Source organism: Heterocephalus glaber, unplaced genomic scaffold (genome assembly GCF_053883595.1).
Source record: "Heterocephalus glaber isolate CG9 unplaced genomic scaffold, H.glaber_assembly_v1.0 deba00001446, whole genome shotgun sequence".
Lineage (NCBI taxonomy): Eukaryota > Metazoa > Chordata > Mammalia > Rodentia > Bathyergidae > Heterocephalus > Heterocephalus glaber.
In genome coordinates this window covers 5,856,785-5,868,261 of record NW_028258298.1, presented here as the reverse complement: position 1 = coordinate 5,868,261, position 11,477 = coordinate 5,856,785, and the positions used below count along the sequence as shown (strand labels likewise).

The 11,477-nt window shown below is 41.8% G+C and overlaps 1 pseudogene; it reads right to left on the bottom strand.

Annotated features, from left to right (window-relative positions):
- Window positions 1-4,387: 4,387 nt before the first annotated feature.
- Window positions 4,388-5,439, bottom strand: LOC101714123 (phosphoglycerate mutase 1-like; annotated as a pseudogene).
- Between the last annotated feature and the right edge of the window lie 6,038 nt (window positions 5,440-11,477).

Here is an 11,477-nt window from a genome sequence, read left to right as displayed (position 1 = left end):
CTGCTAGCTCTGCTATCAGCAGCTTCAGGGTGAGCATTTGGAAAGGGATACAGCTTGTCCTTACAGAGAAAAGCAAAAGGAATGCTGGAGAAAGTATCCCTTGACAGCAGCCATAATCATTAAACTGTTTCAAGCAAGAACTACCAATGGGTGTTATTATTAATGGGTTAAAACTTGATACTTCAGTATCAATGTAGTTTCCAAATAACTCTGCAAAAGATACTTTTTACATGCCAGGTTTCAAATCCATAGCCTTGCATGTTAGGCAAGTATTCTGCCCCCGGAACTACACCTCCAGGCCCATAAAAGATACTTATTCATTATAAAGGGAAAAGTAGTAGCTATGGAGTGGAGAAATTTGGCAGATAGGATCCTAATCTAGCGATCAAAGCTAATGTGCTCACTCCTGGACATAATGGCACCTGTACTCCCAGCTATTCAAGAGGCTGAGGCAGAATAGATTGAGCCCAACCAGGACAACAGTGAGAACCGTATGTTGATACGATCAGGGTTTCATATATATATGTATATGAAAATAAAGAAGGAGTAGGAGAATGAAAAATCAAACAGGGTTAAAAGGTTAATATGGAGAACTGATCTGAAGGTATATGAGGATTTTTAGGGGTGGGTGGTAAAATCCAGGGCCATGCACATGCTAAGCACATGTTCTACAACTGAGTGACAAGCCTCCAGGCTTATTTGGGAATTCTTATACTATTGTTACAACTTTTCTGCATATTCAGAATAAAACAAGATACTAGTCAAAACCAAACAAAAACAGCCAGGTGTCTGGCTTCAGGTCTGCACCGTGAAGATGGGATGACATCAGTCGAAGTCTGATATGGAAACTGAGTAGCTTCAGAGAAACAACCAAGGAGTTTGTTTCCCACCCAGAGTTGCTCAGAGCTTCGAGCTTAGGAATGGATGATTCAGGAAGAAGAAGCCAAAGAAGACCACATGTGTGACCATGAATTTGCCATTTGTGCTGGGTTTTATAGTGTCCCCCTAAATTCACAAATGGAAGCTGTTAATGTGGCCTTATTTGGAAATAGATCCTTTGCAGATGTAATTTGCTAAAATGAGGTCATACTGGATAGGGTGGGCCCAAATCATATGGCTAGGTACTCACGAGAAGAGAATATGAAAGCAAAGACACGTGCAACCAGTGAAGGCAGGCAGGGAAGGAGTGTGGTGTTTCCACAAGCCAAGGAATGCCAAGGACTGCCAGCCACCACCAGAAACTGGAGGAGAAAAGGAAGCCCTGCCCTCGCTGTGTCAGAGGCAACTTGACCTGTCCCCTAGGCAGCTGGTACAAGTTGGGAATTGACCACCTGAAAGACCACATCAGGATCAGAGAGTTGGGACTTTCACTCCAATCCTTCCCCAAGGTTAAGTCAGTCACCAGTGGCCATCATGTGATTGATCCTGCCTATGTAATGAGACCTTCACAGAAATGCACAAGGACCGAGTCTGGAGGACTTCAGGACAGCTGAGCACGTGGAGTTCCTTGAGGTTGGTATACTTGGAGAAGACATGGAAGCTCCACACCCCTTCTCCCGCACCTGGCCCTGTGCACCTCTTCATCTGGTGTTTGTCACTGTCCTTTGTAAGGTCCTTTATAATAAACCAGTAAGCATCAAGTCAGTGTTTGCATGAGTTCTGTGAGGTACGCTAGTAAATCTGTGGAACCCAAGGAGGGGGTTGTGGGAATGCTAATTTCCAGCAGGTCGATCAGAAGCACAGATAAAATAATCTGGGGCTTGGAATTGGCATCTGAAGTGGGGGTGGCAGTCTTGGGACTGAGCTGTCAACGTGTGGGATCTGATTCTATTTGCAGGTAGGCTGTGTCACAACGGACTTGGATAAGAGGACACCCAGCTGGGTCTGATGCTGCAGAATTGATTGCTTGCTTGTGTGGGTGTGGGTGTGGGGTGACCACATATTTGATTACAGAAGCTTTAAGTGCTGACTGTCCTGTGACTGCACAAGAAATAGGCTTGAGTTTGGTTTTTTTCCTTTATATATCTTCAGAGTTGTGTTTATCCTATTTGTACTGGCTCATTTTATGGTAATTATTGTGAGAAGAATCTTCTCTCAGAAATATGACGATACCTGAGAATGAAAACAAAAGAGAAACTACAGCTTATAAAAAATGTTGGAAAACATACACCCAAAATAAAATAGTCATCATTAAAAAATTATGCTGAAAAGAAACTTTTTTTTTTTTGGCAGAACGAAGGATCAAACTCAGGACCTTGTGCTTGCCAGGCAGGCATGGCACCACTGAGCTACATCCCCAGCCCTGAAAAGAAATGTATACATGTAATGAATGTCGAAAAACCTTTAGCCCAAAGCAATAACTCATAGGTTAATGCACTACCACTAAGTTACCTCTCTAGTGTACCAAGTGTTCTCTTGAATCCTACTCCTCATGCTACATTTAAGAAATCATATAAAAGCAATAAATTTTGCGGTGGGATGTAGCTCAGAGGTTGAGTATTTACCTTGAAAGGCACTGGATTTGATCCTCAACACAGAAAATAAATAAATTAAACAAGTAAGGAAGTGATACATGTGCTGGGTTTGAATTTGTGATCCTCCTGCCTCAGCCTACCAGAATGCTGGGACTATAAGCATGTGCCATCACGTCCAGCTGAGAAAGCTTTTATAAAGAACGCAGGCCTCATTAGATACTAAGTAGTCATACTAGAGATTGCAGAGGACTGTAATATTGATTATGCCCAAAGCAGGCTGTGAAGAGTTAACCCCACAATTGGCTTGTTTATAGAAGTGAGTCTGGCCGAAGCCTACAAGCCAAGGTCAGAGTAACTCGCACCCATATTCCACTACCACAACTAAAACCTTCAGACTGGAAGGACAATGTTCTAATTACAACAATATATTTTGTCCGTTTGGTTCCTAATTTGAGAATGCTTTCTCTTGTCCTTTCTGATCCTTATTTACATTAATTTCCATAGAAACCATGTCCTCTTTACCCCAATTGATTGCCAATTAAAGTCAACACCTGGGACTGTCCAGAGCCTTTGTCGGTTGCACTGGCATTGGTCATCCTGGCATCCCACTTTCTATCTTAGTTCTGTCTCTTAGTGTATTTTTTTCTCAGGCCTGCGTCCCATACTGGGCAGGTGGGTACTAGAGACTCACTGCAGGAGTTTTGGGTAGAGATAAATCTTATGCATATAAGAAAGGTAAGAAAGCATTCAGTGGCAAATCAGATTTCACCCAACATGAGAAATTTTGTATTTGCAGGGTACCCTATAAAGATGATGAACATGCCACTATCTTCAGTCAGAAGTGATACTTCATTAAATATTAGAATGTTCATCGAGGAAGGACACCCCATAAATGTACAGGAGTGGAGAAGACTTCTCTCCAATCATATGGCTTATTGTACATGTCATATGAATTATGAATACAAAATGTATTAAAGCCTTCTCTCAATTCTTAGCCAGGACTTTACATATGAATACTAATACCAATGGGAAAAAAATTTACAATCAACATGGAAAACCCCTCAAGAGGAGCCATACCATGTTAGACACCAATGAATTCATATTCATTAAAACCTTTGGATTTAGAAAAAGTGTCACCAGGAATTCATATTTCATAGCACATCAGATAATGCATTGTAGAGCAAAATTCAATTAATAGCAGAAAGCCTTAAGCAGCTACTCAATTTTATAAAATACTAGATTTTTTTAACAAGGAGAAATTTCATGAGATAATAGAAACTGTATTCAAAAAGATATCACAACTAACATCATTAATGCTGAATTGTTTTTATTTTTATTGCACATAACTCCTTTATTTTACTGATTTGGAAAAAAGACCTAGTTACTTACAGTTATACTCAAAATGAGTATTGGGCCAAAGTGGCAGGACCAAGCCAACTGGAATGTGATTCAGAAATCAGACACAGTGAAAGACACACTTGGACATGGTCAAGAGGCATTTTCACTGCCACCAAAATAAGGCAGAGGGACCCTAAGCTACACAGCAGGATGCATTCCTGCTCCATAGAGCTCAGAATTTATCCTGTACTGGTGTGAGGAATAGCTTATTTTCTGGTGACCACATGTGGAGCTATTCAGCCACCAGTAGTAACTCCAGAAGGGTTTTTGTTTAGATACTTGTTTTTGGTAGAAAAATTTAACACATATACTTAATTCAGGAGTAATCCCAACCTTCTGGGGCCAGCTTCTCTAGGGTGAGGGAGGAAACTGTTTTTAATCAACATGCAGGTTACATTCATCTCCCACTGCAATGACTAGAGCTCTGCAACCATGACCTCACTGTAAGAGAGCACAGGGCTGGCCCCTGGGAGCACAATATGCTCTCTGGCCTCTCCTCGTTGGTCATGCCTTGGCATGGTTCCTCCCTGTCCCCTACTCAAGCACTTCCTTAGTGAACAAAGCAGAAGCACTAGGAAAAAACAGTTACTGCCTCTCAACTGTCCTGGATAAGAAGAGTCTTCTCTGGGCTTGGACTGAGAACTTGTGTCCTAGAGGTACTATTCTGACTAGATTCTATCAAGGGAGTAAGTGCAGGAGCCAAAATGCTGAAATGAAAATGGGAGCCCCTGGTCCCCATCTGTAACTACAACACCAGGTGCCTACAGCCGTGGTCAATATGACAGGTGTGGGGGAGAGGTACGGAGGAATGATGGACAGGGGTGGTAGGCTGCTGGCCTTCACTTCGTGACCTTGCCCTGGGCAGCCACAGCTTCCATGGCTTTACACATGGTTTCTTCATTCTCTAGGAACTGCATGGGCTTGGTGGGCTTTAAGTTCTTATCCAACACGTAGACAATAGGATATCAGTTGGCAGGTTCAGCTCCAGGATGGCTTCTTCAGACATTCTAGACGTTGGACTGTGCCCCGAAGGCTGCTGCTGTGGGCAGCAATCAGGACCTGTTTCCCCTCGTTGATGTGGGAACAGTTTCTTTATTCCAGAAGGGCAGAGTCTGACAATAGTGTCCTGCAGACTCACAGGAAGGCAGCTGATCTTCAGTGAGGTCTGCACACCTTACTGATGTTGCTGTAGACGGGATGATCAGACTCCATTGGAGGTGGTGGGACATCATAGGAGCACCTCCAGATCTTTACCTGAGCCTCTCTGTGCTTGGAAGCAGTTTCTGCTTTATTAAGGCCGGTCATTGAGGCATCAAGTTCACACCACTGGCAGCCACATCTGCTCAGTGGCATCCAGTACTGTCTAGCCAGTCCAGGCTGCTCTTTTCTGCACTGAGGTGAAGCAGATGTCACACTCATAGCCAGCATCTCTCAGTGTCTGCCCGCCATGCTTCGCCTCCTCATGGGCCGCCAGGCTCAAGTTTGTATCTTACCAGCCAATGAAGCAGTTCTCTAGGCTCCAGGCACTCTCTCCCTGCCAGATCAGCACTAGTTTTTAGGCAGCCATGGCGACAGGCTAGGGATGTGGTGCCAACTCAATGCTAAATTTTAAAAAGCATTCTGTTTGAATGTCAATAACAAGTGATGGATGGTGCTACCCTACTTCAGATTACTTGATGCTGGAGAGATAAACAGTGCAAATAAGACAAAATTAACATTAGATTTGAAAAGAAGAAACTAAGTTCTGGGTTCTCCATGATATAATCTAATCTACCTGTTAAAAGCTATGACCATTAAAAAATGTACAGCCAAAGTGGAAACACTGGTAGATAAGTGTGCATTAAACTTATCTCCATTGAGAAGTTCTGCAAGATACTAAACTACTGAGTTTCTATTTAAAGATGTACAAAGTATGGGAGACAGCTGGGTGTACTGGTGTGATCCTACAATCCCAGCACTAGGGGAGGCTGAGGCAAGAATATTATAAATTTGAACCCAGCCCGGGCAACTTAGCAACTTAGAAAGACCCCGTCTCAAAATAAAAAATATAAAAAGGGATGGCTAGGGATGGACCTCAGGATGAAGGCTCTGGATTCAAATCCCTGATGATGGAGTCTTAGGCCCGCCAAAATAGAAGCCTAAGAGAAGATATGTCATAAACTTAAATTACTTAAAGGTGAATATACTTACATGCTATATAAGGTGGTACAATCAACCTGGGAAAACTTTGGCATTTTCTTGAGAATTTTTGTTTGTTTGTTTTTGTTTTTTTTGAGACAAGGGCTTGCTATGTAGTTCAGGCTGGCCTCGAACTCATGGCGATCCTTCTACCTCAGCCTCCCAAGTGCTGAGATGACAGGTGTAGGCCACCATTCCTGGCATTAAACTTTAAATAGGTACCTTTCATATGCCTCAGGCCTTCTACTCCTAGGTATTTACCAAAGGAGAATGAAAGCATATGTCCATGTAAAGATTTGGCTGTTCATAAGAGTTTTATCTCTAGTACCTGAAAACTGGAATGGCCATTGACAGTTCAAGAAGAAAGGAAGTTTCTCTTGACCAATCACAAAATAAAAAAATTTCAGGCTGGGGACATAGCTCAATGGTTGATTGCTTGCTTAAAATGAAAGAGGCTGTGGGATCCCTCCTTGATGTGCACCCACATGCGCGCACATTCACACAAACACGGAAGGAAAGGAGGGGGAGAATGCAAATACTAACTGAAGGAAAACTGAAGTTGGTGTCAGACAAAATAGATCTCAAGGGAGAAAGCAGTGCCAGAGATAGAGTCACTATATGAGATAAATGTTTTAGGTGGACAGAACCCACCTCTGTGCCCCACAAGGACAAAATTTGCCCATACAGTGTTTGCCCCTGGCCAACTCTATAACCATGTATTCCATGCCTGGCCAAAGCCACTCTGCATTTTGTTTCCCTTAGTACCAGGCAACAGAGGTCCTGACCAACCCACCCCCTGATCATGGATGAGACTAGTGCCCTGGGAGAGATGGTAAGCCCCAGAGTCAGCATCTCCAAGAAGAAATGATGGACTTGGCCAGGAGCGCTACCCCAAGTAGAGTCCACGGCTTTCATAAACTACAAAAACAGTGTGAGATTTTACTCAAAAGTGACTCCTTCACAGCAGACTAGAGTTGGAAATAAACCCAGTGCAGTGCCTGCCATATTGCCACAGTGTTTAATCAGGATCTATTTGGGGAAAGGATTATTTGAGACTGAGCCACAGAACAACCACAGAACAATCCTGCTTCAGGCTTTCCAGTGTTACCCTCCCACAGTGACTGTGTGAAAGATGGCCACAGGAAACAGGTATGGAGAGGCTATGGGCCAGATGTAGACCCCCTGAGAAGTTTAAGCTCAGGCCAGGAAGGACATAGGCCCCACCATCCATTGTGAGAAGCCAGGCACAAGTGAGTAGGGTTTTCAGAGATGGCTGGATCTGAAAATATTGTCATCAAGTCCAGCAGTCTGCATGAGCCTTTATCCTCCTCCTACGTGCAGCAGAGACTACTGGTCTGATTGCTTTCCCTATCTCCTAACATGAGCAAGGACAAACTTCAGCTAGGATGTTTGAACAGAGAGGCCTCTGGAGCAGGGGGTACATCACAAACCCACAGGCCATAAATCTAGGTAGAAAAACTTATGACTTACTGGATTCCAAGAGTGTATATCCTGGAAAGAAACCACTCGCTTGAAAAAACAGACAAGGGCTGGGGATTTAGCTCAGTGGTTTCGCCGCCTGCTGCGCAAGCACAAGGACCCGACTTTGATCCCCAGCACCAAAAAAAAAAAAGAAAAAAGAATGAAAAGAAAAGAAAAGACAGACAAATTGTTTTATTCAGTTTTTTTTTTCTTTTTCCATCATTGGTTTTTGGGGCTCTGGGTTTTTGGGTTTTTTCCCGTTTTTTTTTCCTTTTTCTTTCTTTATTTTCTTTTATGCTTTTAATTCTTTTTTCATTTTTTTTGTCTGTTTTTTCCTTGTTTGTTCTTTTCTGTTACTTTTTGTTTGTTTGTTTTGTTTTGTTTTGGTACCAGGGATCGAACTTGGGTCCTTAGCTTGCGAGGCAGGCAGTGGAAAGTTACTTTTATCTAATACTATTAATTTCCTTTTACTCTTCAGTAGGATCCTTTTTGGGGGCGGGTACTGGGAATAGAACTCAGGGCCTTGTGCCTGCCAGGCAGGTGCTACGTCACTGAGCTACATGCCTGTCTCTCCTTAATAGGATCCTTTATCTCATTCTTTACTCCTCCTTCTCTCCTCCTATTGATTAATATTTCAAATGCTGCTTTTTAAAATTCTCCAGTTCCCTACCTCCTTTATCCTTACTAGTATTAACCATTAAGCTTTCTGAATCTTTAGATAGTGAACTCTATGCTATTACTGTTGAACATTGTTCTGTGGAGGTATAGTTGCTGCATTTAGTAGATATTTATGTCAATATTTGGTTTGTCTTAGTTTTTATACTATAATTATAAATCTCTCTTTTCTATGGTTAAGGTGACACAATACTGATTACTAGGGTATGTAAATATCCAGTTTGTCTTTGATTCTATTACTATTGCTGATTTTATTGCTATTGCCAAGGTGCCTACATAGTTGTTGCTATTAATTGATTTCCTCTGTGTGCCAACATTGGGATTGTCTTTGTACAATTGACAATACTGTGGTCCATTCCTAGAGAATAGGTTGCTGCGCCAAATACACTGAAGCTTCCCTCTCAAATAAATGATGGTGGTCGGCTCTTGAGTTAGCCACACCCAGAGTGCACCACTGAAAAGCAGATATAACAGAAGAGGTCTCCATACTAGCAACAAAGTCTTCCACTGTAATCAACTCCCAAACCTCTGCACAAAACTAACAAAATAATACAAATATGAGAAGACAATGCAACAGAATGCCTCCCAAATCTCCCAACTCTCTCAAAGCTGATCCATGGGGCAGCAAGGGGGATGAAATCAAGAGCCACACAGCTGAATTATTCAAGAGGATACAGGAGATTTTTCAAAATCAATAAGGTGTTCAGCAAGCTCAAAGAAGACATAACTAAACAGATTATGGACATATTAAACAAAATGATTGGTGAGCTTAAAGAAGGTACTAATAAAAAGTTAGCTGAGCTAAATAAAATATAGGAAATAGGAATGACGACTTTAGCAAAGAACTGGAGTTGATGAAGAGGTGCCAAATAGAAACTCAGGACATTAAACATTCTATTAAGTATGGTTAGCAAAAGTTACCAAAGTGAGGACAGAGTGTCAGTACTAAAAGAGAGGGCAGCTGTCAGAGACCAATTATTCAAATATACCTTATAAACAATAAGAGCACGTGAAAAATGGATCCATAGATGCAGAATATTCTGCAAAACTATTTTTTAAAGTTGATTCTGCAAAACTATCTTTTAAATTTAATTGAGAAATAAGTTATTTCCACAACAAAGATAACTTTAAGAAATTCAAGACCACCAAACCAGCACTCCAAAAAATGATCAAGGACATCCTAGAAAGAGGCAACGAAGCCAACAATGCCAAAGAGTCAAAAAGAACAAATGCACCAGGCAGGGTGAGCAGTTAAATGGAAGGGTAAAAAAGAAATCAGCAACAAAAAAACAATGCAGTGACAGGAAAAAGTCAGTACCTCTCAGGAATAAGTCTCAATGTGAACGGCCTCAATTCCCCAATTAAAAGACTCAGATTGGGAGAATGGATCAAGAAACAAAAATCTAACAGTATGCTGTATACAAGAAACACATTTAACCCAAAAAGAAACTGATAGACTAAAAATATCAGAGGATGAAAAACAATACATTTTTATACAGTGGGAACATGAAAACAAACAGAAGTAGCCATCCTATTTTTAGGTAAAGTGGACTTTAAACCAAAACTGATCAGAAGAGGCAAAGAAGGTCACTACCTATTGGGTAAGCAGACAACTCAGTTTAAGCGGACAGGAAGAGATAACAATTACATCACGTCTGTGGACACCGTACCAAGGTCAGAGTCGCAGGGAACACGCCTAATCAGCCGGCGCCCCGACAGCAATCCACTGGACACACCCTCACCTCCCCGCTCCTCTGGCCTCTTCTCTGAACAGCCACCTGGTTCCACACTACAAAGACGCAGAGGACACCGGGCCACCAGACCACTGTACTGGGTAAGTTGGAGTCATCTTCACCTCCCATCAGGACCGGGACTATCTTCAGGGGAAGGGCAGCTGGAATCTGCAATGCAACTCTGCAGAGTTCAACCCTACAGGAGGACAAGGAGCTCAACTTGGGACTTGCAGCCAGAAATCTGCTTGAATCTCATGGGTTTGCGACTAGCTTGCTGAGACTCATTGACTTATATCTGGACATTGCAACCCACGTTGTCTATTGTGACAGCAGAGACATACCCTGAAAGAGGCCCTTCATCTTCATGGTTATTTTTATTCCCAAAATTGGTTTTATTATTTTGTTTTTCTCTTTTCTTTTCTTTTGCTCCTCTTGTCTTTAATTTTTTTCCCTACTCTTTGAAAATATTTGTTTTTCTCTCCTTTTTTTCTTTCTTTTCTTCTTTCTTTTCTCTTTCCTTTCTCTCTCTCTTACACTCACTCTCTTGCTCTCCCACATTGTTCATCTTCCCTTTCTGTCCCTGTTTTGGTCCTCATTCAGAGTTTTTCTTTATTTTCCTATTATTCTCTTTTTCCTTCTCACCTGTGTCCTCTGGCCACACTGCTAACCTTCCCCTATCCTTCATCCCATCTATCCCTCCCTCCCCAACCCCTTCTAACTCCCCATCCCAAAGGGTAAAGTGTTATAGTGAAGAGTTTATTTACTATATGTTGTGTTGGTCCTCGATCTTGATTTAATTCACACAGCTAAAGGTGATAGATTAATAACGACCACAAAATGTCATTTTTGAAGATGTACTTGATGAAATGGTGTTGCTGATTCTATCACTTGGGCTAAGGTGTTGTTATTGATCTAGTCAATGAACCTTCCTAGTATAAGGAAAATGAGATAGCCTTAGAGTCATTAGAGACTCAAAACTTAAAGACCAGCTATAACTGGAAGACACCTCTGAGAAGCAATCATTCCATAAGGGTTCTAATTACAAGCAAGAAAGATACCTACAATAAGCAATTTCAAACTATCAACCCAGGAGTTAAACCAAGGACAGTACCAAAAACAAAAATGAGAAGACATTTAAGCAAGGCACAAACTCAGACTTCCACCCCACCAAGGGTAAATCCTGGGGGAAATGAGATGGAAAAGTCCCATAACCAGCCACCTGGATACCCTGAACTGATAGCACAGGAAGTAACAAAACAGATGAATGAGGTTCTAGAAAAATTCAAAGCAGAAATAATCTCCCAGCTATCTACAGAGATGGTGAGCAGAGTGAAAGACATGATTAGAGGATCTAGAACAGAAACAGATAAAAAAAAAAAAATAGATGAGCTCAGAAACATGCTGGAAGCCATGAATACCCAGCATAAGAAAGAAATGGAAACCATGACTGCCCAACATAAGAAAGAAATGGAATCCATGAAACAGATTTAAACAGATATTCAGGAGATTAAAAACTCCATTGAAAGTATCCACAGCA